Here is a 6888-nt window from a genome sequence, read left to right as displayed (position 1 = left end):
TTCCATGGTTAAAATGGCGATTTTTGGATAGGTTAAAACGGCGGTTTGAACCGCCATTATTACCCTGACAGAGTGGCGTTTTAGTTGGTTAAAACGGCATTTTTGAACCGCCATTTTACCGTGACAGTAACGTTTTGGTTGGTTAAAATGGCATTTTTAAACCGCCGTTTTACACTGACAGTGACATTTTTTATCGTTTAAAAAAATAATTTTTACCATCATTTTTATCGCATTAAATAAATAATTTTTTATTATTAAAAATCAAAAGTAATAACTCCTAAACAAAACCTTGTCTTACTAAACTTACCAAAATACAAGCATTGCAATATACACTAATCAGTCAAATCTTCCATCCAGTTCCCTAAACTATGTTAATATCTAATAATGTATTTAAACCATCTAATAAGTGCTGTTTTAACTACTTAGAATATGAATATACAAGACAAGTAGCTTAGCTAAGTGATGATGAATAAGATTTGGAGGCCAAAAGTTTTTTCCTTTTGTAATTAACTTTAAAACAAGCCTGCCTTAGTTTTTTGGTCTCTTGTGTGAGTTTCATCCCGAGAACTTGCTCCAACATCTTTGTTTCTTGCTCCAACACTCCATTTTCATTATCCAAACTCATCTCTTACAAAGATTTGTAGGTACCTCTCCTCTATCAAGCTGGCTGTTATAAATTGAAATTATAATAAAGAAAAGATGTCATTAAAAACAATATATAACTAGTCAAATAATATAAAGAGAAAAAATAAAATTAGATTGGTAGACCTATCGCATTTTCTTTTTACCTACAATACATTTGTTCATTATCTTCTATCAAGAAGAAAATATTTTCCACTATTAGCCCTGCAATTACCCCCCTTTAGTTTGTATTTCTTTCGAGAATTAAAAATTGAAAAGTTAAAATGAGAGGAAACCAAAGCATACAAGATGCATCGAAAGGTATGCACACAAAGTAATTTATCAAATTCATCCATTTAAGAAAGGACATGCATTATTTTAAAACACCAGTATAAATCTCATTGCAGCAAAGTGAAGTCATACTTGACATAGCAATTATGGCTTTTCCATTGGGTCTAGAAGAAGCACGTGTTGGAGGAGAGAGCAAATTGCTGAAGATTTTGGCCCTTTCATGCATACATTGTCCAACAGCACACTAAAAGGTTAATGACCAAGGTAATTAGCTAAAGAGATGTTTCTGGGAAACAAATATATTAATGCATACCAAAAACAAGGTATATATATATATATAAGAATCTCTTGAGAATATACCAAAAACAAATATATTAATGCATACTAAAATGATATATTAATGCATACTAAAACAAATATATATATATATACCAAGAACAAATATATTAATGCATACTAAAACGATAGACCATGATTAAGAATCTCTTGAGAAAGTTTGAGCCGTCACGCACTACTAGGTGTGATTGGCCTAAGAAATAAGCACTACCGCTCTCCCTGGCATCAATTAGGTCCAAAAGTTCCTTCCTCACACATGGCTGCATTATTTTAGGACTATTAACAGGCAGCATGAACCGAACCTTCTTTCGCTTCTTCTTGCTTGTACCCTCCGTGTCAGGAACTGGAATGATCTGAGATTCATTGTTCACCGCTGGACCCTGATATGCATCCAGAAGAACTAGAGCATTGTTATGTCCATGCGTTGTTGAAGAATTCCCTACAACAATCATTCTTTCATTTGTGGCGGTGGCGGCATCCACGGATTCAATATCTCTCTCCTCAATGGAAATGAATTCCCCTATGGAACGAATGATGTGCTCCTCAAAGTCGCCAGTATCCCTGATGTGATCGCAGTATCCATATCTGACGATGTAGCGGTAAATCTTGTAATCTTTTGGGCCAATCCGGCCTATGAGATACCTTTTGCCTTCGGAGACATAAGGCACCGGCATAGACTTGAAGGATAGCATGATCAGGACTTGATGGAACGCGGGAAAATTAGTAATGAAGTGTGAGAAGAAAGCTGGGATTCCTGCTACAATGTCGGTGTAGATAAAGCCAATCCCAGGCACCCTGGCGATCGCGAGACCCGGACTCACATCTACGAGCCATTCTGTTGTTTTGCATATCAAACTCATACTTCTTGACAGTTCCATAGTGCCACGAGAGCATGATTGTCATTGCCATTGTCAAAAGAATAAGCAGATACCAGGCTCCTTTGTGAATCTGTAGCAGACAAGCAGAGAGATACACCGCCTCAACAAAACTAAAGCATAGCAGAAAGCACGCGGATACGCTCAAGTTCTTCTCCCAACACAATGAGATGATAAGTGACATTAGACTAGTTGTTACAAGCATTCCACAAATTATAGCCAAACCTGCTGCATAGCCAATCTTCATCATGTCTCTGAAACTAATTGTGACGGTGAGACTGAGAATCATCAGTAGATAGTTGACATCAGGAATGTAAATCCTCAAGAGTTTGGTGTGATAATTTGAAGTTGATTATGGTCTTAGAATACTATTTATATAGAGCAGCATGCATCTGCAGACAAGACAAGTAGTGCTTCAAAAATATCCTCAACAAACCGTACCTAAGATTTCCAAGATCTTCTCCTCTGAAATAATCATTAAAAAAGAAGATAAAAGAAAGGAACCCAATTAATTAAGACATCATCGGCAAAATCAAATCTATTAACAAACATTAGAGACAGAATGACAGATTTTTTAACCAATTTCTCATCCAAACTTTACTTAATTTATAGACCCAATTAAGGCCACAACAAACTTCAAAGGCAGATTCCAAAGCTAAGAATAATAAAATAAGATAGAAAAAAAGAAACCTGCTTTAGTGAAGTTGTAACCTCGATGAAGAGAGGGGTATGTATGACCAAGTCACCCTGTTATGCAACCAACTCTGCCGCATCAGAAGATTTTATATTATAATGAAAATCATATACAAATCATGATTAATTTTTTATACATTATAATGAAAGCTTAATATACAAAAATGTTGTCATAATCAGAAGAGTAAGAGCAGGAAGCAGTGGAAGAGTAAAGACTTAAGAGGGATCTTGAAGAATTGTAAAGTCATCCTCCTGCACCTTCAAAAAATAGTGCAGCTTGAAAATTTCAACTATAAGAATATTAATTTTTTTTTCCTATTATTGTTTGAAAATTTATAGACTCGAATTATGCAAAATAGTGTTAATTGGGGAATAATATCAATTAATGTAAATTCAAAACATACACAATAGTTTTAGTTGGGGAATAATATCAAACAGATGAAATGCAGAGAAAGAAGAGAGCTTACAAGGATGTTGAGTTTCCCTTGGAATTTAGAACACACAGAGTCCATCAGCTTCTCCCTCTGATGAAGAACAAAGACATTGCAAACAGAGTCAGTAACCTCAAAACCAGAATCATTTCATTAGATGAGAGACTTAGTGAGCTCAGCTTCGTTCCTTTCACAAGCGTGCACTCTTGCTCCAAACCCAATCAGTTCCTCCACAATGCCGTGACTTGTTTTGAAGAGAAAGTAAAGTGTTGTGTTGTACTAATTTCGGACAAATGATGCAGATTATGAGATCATTTAGTTTAATAGAACAGATTAGGTCTCAAACTAAATAAAATCAGAAGCAAGAAAATAACAACGGAACAGAAAATTAAAATACACAAAAGAACCAGCATTCTTTGTTTCTTTCTACTAGAGCATGAACTAGATCTAAAAGGATGAACAGGAAGGAAAAAATCAAAGAAGAAGATTAAGTAGATTACCTATTAGAAGTGACAGAGATGGTGAAACCAAATTGTAGAAGCTTGCTGAAGGCAGCAAGAGGTGAGGAGGTGAGCCAGATTGAAAATCAGATCATAGAAGGCAGCGACAACGGTGTTGCTTGCGATGGTGCAGAGCTGAATGATGGCGATGAGATGAGCGGCGATCTTCATATCGAAGTCAAATCGTTGAAGCTCACTGAAGGCGACAACGGTGTTTCTTGCAATGGCGAGGAGATGAACGATCGTGATGAGACGAACGCTAACAAATCTTCAGATCAAAGCCAAATCATAGAAGTTCACTGAAGGCAGCAACAACGGCGTTGCTTGCAGCAGCGAGGAGATGAGCTGCAACAAAGGGATGAGCGATAGCGAGGAGTTGAATGACAAATCAGAAAGATGAACAATGGCAAGAAATTAGGGTTCGTCATTGACACTCATCCTCATTTTCTCATATGCAACAATACTAATCACACTCTCATATGCAACATCGCTCGAGTTAAAAATGGAAAAAAATTCTATGGCAGTTTGAAACGCCACAATCAACAAAGCTGCCACAAAGACCATTAGCATTATGGCATGAGTTGGCGCTGCTGTAATTAACAAACATAATGGCAGTTTTTTTGACCCGCCATAAAATTACTGCCATTTTTATCAATATTTTTTGTAGTGCCTTAATTAATTTTATTTGGAGATAAATTAGATGACGTATATAGTTTGATCTCTATTAATTCTTTTCTCTCTATGGATACTATTTGTCTCTAGTTGAATTATTATTCTATATACTCTTTTTATTTATTCCTTCCCAATTGGAATGTATATAAATATAGCATATGTTATGTACTAAAACTATATTTAATAGTGCTTTGTTTTCTCTTCATCATTCTCTCACTAAATAAAATTATTGAATTGTTTCTGGGATTCAATATACTATTGATTGGTGTGTAAAGTTTTTTTATCTGATCAACATTGCCTCCCATTTATGATTTGTAACTTTAAAAAAGAGGTACTATACTACTACTCTTTCTTTTTCTTTTTTTTAGTGAACAAAAGCATTATTGATATCGGTCCCTCTATGTTACCAACAGTATTTCTGTCAATTTCTGCCAACTTTTATTTATAATTGTGTTTAATGAAAGTGTCTTCGTGGATGTGTCTAATAAAAATGTCTTTTTTATGACTGTGTTTAATAGAAATATCTTTATAGATATATGTTATGAATTAAATGCCTAAAGTTAATTTAGGGTTTATACAGTAAGAAAACCCTGTAAAGCAAAAGGTTCAATATTCAATTGTTTAATTTGCAGTAAACTAAACACAGTTTCAGTAAATAATGTTTTCTATGTTCGCCAATCTTATTTGAATCTTATTAATTGAGTTTTTCTTCGGTTATGGTGAGAATTAGAAAAGCAATTAATATTTGAACTTAGTTGAGATAACATGAAAAATTGTGCAAATATAATTTCTTTATTTATAATTTTGTTAGTCTTTGTTTAAAATAGTATGAACAAGGCAAAATTAAATCATTTGCAACTTTCATCTACACTTCTAAAATTTTTTCTTTATCTCAGATGTCAGACCTGCAAGTAGTTTTTCCATTTCTATTGTAGGCTGCACACTGTTTTGAGTTTATACATTTCTTATTATTTTGAGTTGAAAATTTTGGTCTATATATATATATATATATCAATATGTCATTCTAGTTGACCACGTGCATGCTGATTATTTGAAACAGGTTTTAGATCTTCTTCAACTCTTGCTGCTAGCTACTTTACTTTGAAAGTTTCAAGTTTTAATATTTGCTGGGAAAGAAAAAAGAAGGGAATTATCATTTGAAAGAGGTAATTATAATTTTCTTATATTTTCTTTTAAATACTATTTAAGTAAGTTTTTAATATCTATTTGCATATAAAAGAATAAATTTCTTTCCTTCAGAATATATATAGAATTTTAATGAATAGATTTTTTAAAATCCCTATTTGTAGTCCCTCTTAGTCATGTCAATCGATAAGTCATGGATTGGAAAACCACGAATCACGCATGAGTATAACGATGGTTTAAACAAGTTTTTGGATTTTTTAATGAAGCTAAGTTAATATTATAATAACCAAAATTAGATTGAAGTAGTTGCTAGCTGATGATGAATTAGATCCTTGTGGAGGCTCAAGCCCTAATCTTAGTTCAAGGTCTAATTCTGAAGATGATGAGGGACCTTGTTGACCAGAAATTTGATCCTCTTGCTGTTGAAGATGATGATGAGGAGGAGGTGATGATGATAATTCTGAAAAGAGTGGTAACTGCCTCATCATCACAACATTATTATTATTGGTTTCATCGTCCATAACTGGTTGATGAAGCACATTCAAAAGCTCTTTATTATTATTATTATCATTGTTACTACCAAGATTCCCCTCCAATAAAAATTGTTGATGATGAGTAGTTTGATTTGAAGAAGAAGAAAATTGTTGCTACTCTTTGATCTTTGCTTTGTCCTTCCTATGAAGGCTCATGTGACCTCCAAGTGCTTGTGCATTAGAGAAGCCTCTCTTGCAGAAGTTGCATTCATATGACCTTGTTGGATTATATATTAATAGTTTCAAATTCAGTTTTATATTAATAGTTTCAGATTCAGTTTTATGTGATCTTTGATCTTTTCTTTTTTGATTGAATAATTTTATATTAATAGTTTCAGATTCAGTTTTATATCCTTTTTTATTGTGCTCATAATTATATTTTTGTTGTAGGGATTGGATCAAGAGAGTGAGATTCCATCACCAAGAGAGTTAGGAAGTAGGTCTTCTGGAGCGAGCAACAAAGAAGCATGATCTTGTATGATAAAGATTTTATGTATTAAGTATTATAGATATATGTTAAGACAAATTATTGAAAAATGTTATCTTTGATACTTTATTTTTGGATTATGATTTTTTATTTTCGAAGATTGTGTATGAATTAAAAATTTTGTTATGATGTTTGATTTAAGGTTATGCTTTTTGGTTATTATGAGATTTTAAAGTTTGAGTTCTAAAAATGTCACTATAAATACATAGTTTCAATCTCATTTTAAAAAGTATAAAATTGCAATTAGGTAAAAACGACGGTTAAAAACGCCATTTTAAACAAAAATGGTACCATTATATCCTG

At 33.2% G+C, this 6888-nt stretch overlaps 3 long non-coding RNA genes and 1 pseudogene across 3 annotated transcripts; 1 reads left to right on the top strand and 3 right to left on the bottom strand.

Annotated features, from left to right (window-relative positions):
* LOC110271182 lies at window positions 338-1194 on the bottom strand. The gene is made up of 3 exons (XR_002361594.1): window positions 1045-1194; window positions 520-653; window positions 338-450 (listed from the first exon to the last, which is right to left on the bottom strand). It is a non-coding gene; the product is annotated as an uncharacterized LOC110271182 (long non-coding RNA).
* LOC110265996 lies at window positions 1359-2439 on the bottom strand (annotated as a pseudogene).
* LOC110271183 lies at window positions 2445-2886 on the bottom strand. The gene is made up of 2 exons (XR_002361595.1): window positions 2814-2886; window positions 2445-2588 (listed from the first exon to the last, which is right to left on the bottom strand). It is a non-coding gene; the product is annotated as an uncharacterized LOC110271183 (long non-coding RNA).
* On the top strand, window positions 5475-6649 carry LOC110270162. The gene is made up of 2 exons (XR_002359359.1): window positions 5475-5585; window positions 6489-6649. It is a non-coding gene; the product is annotated as an uncharacterized LOC110270162 (long non-coding RNA).

The sequence above is a fragment of the Arachis ipaensis genome, chromosome B01, assembly GCF_000816755.2.
Source record: "Arachis ipaensis cultivar K30076 chromosome B01, Araip1.1, whole genome shotgun sequence".
Lineage (NCBI taxonomy): Eukaryota > Viridiplantae > Streptophyta > Magnoliopsida > Fabales > Fabaceae > Arachis > Arachis ipaensis.
The sequence above is the reverse complement of the archived record's forward strand: the minus strand, read 5'-3'. Positions and strand labels throughout refer to the sequence as shown.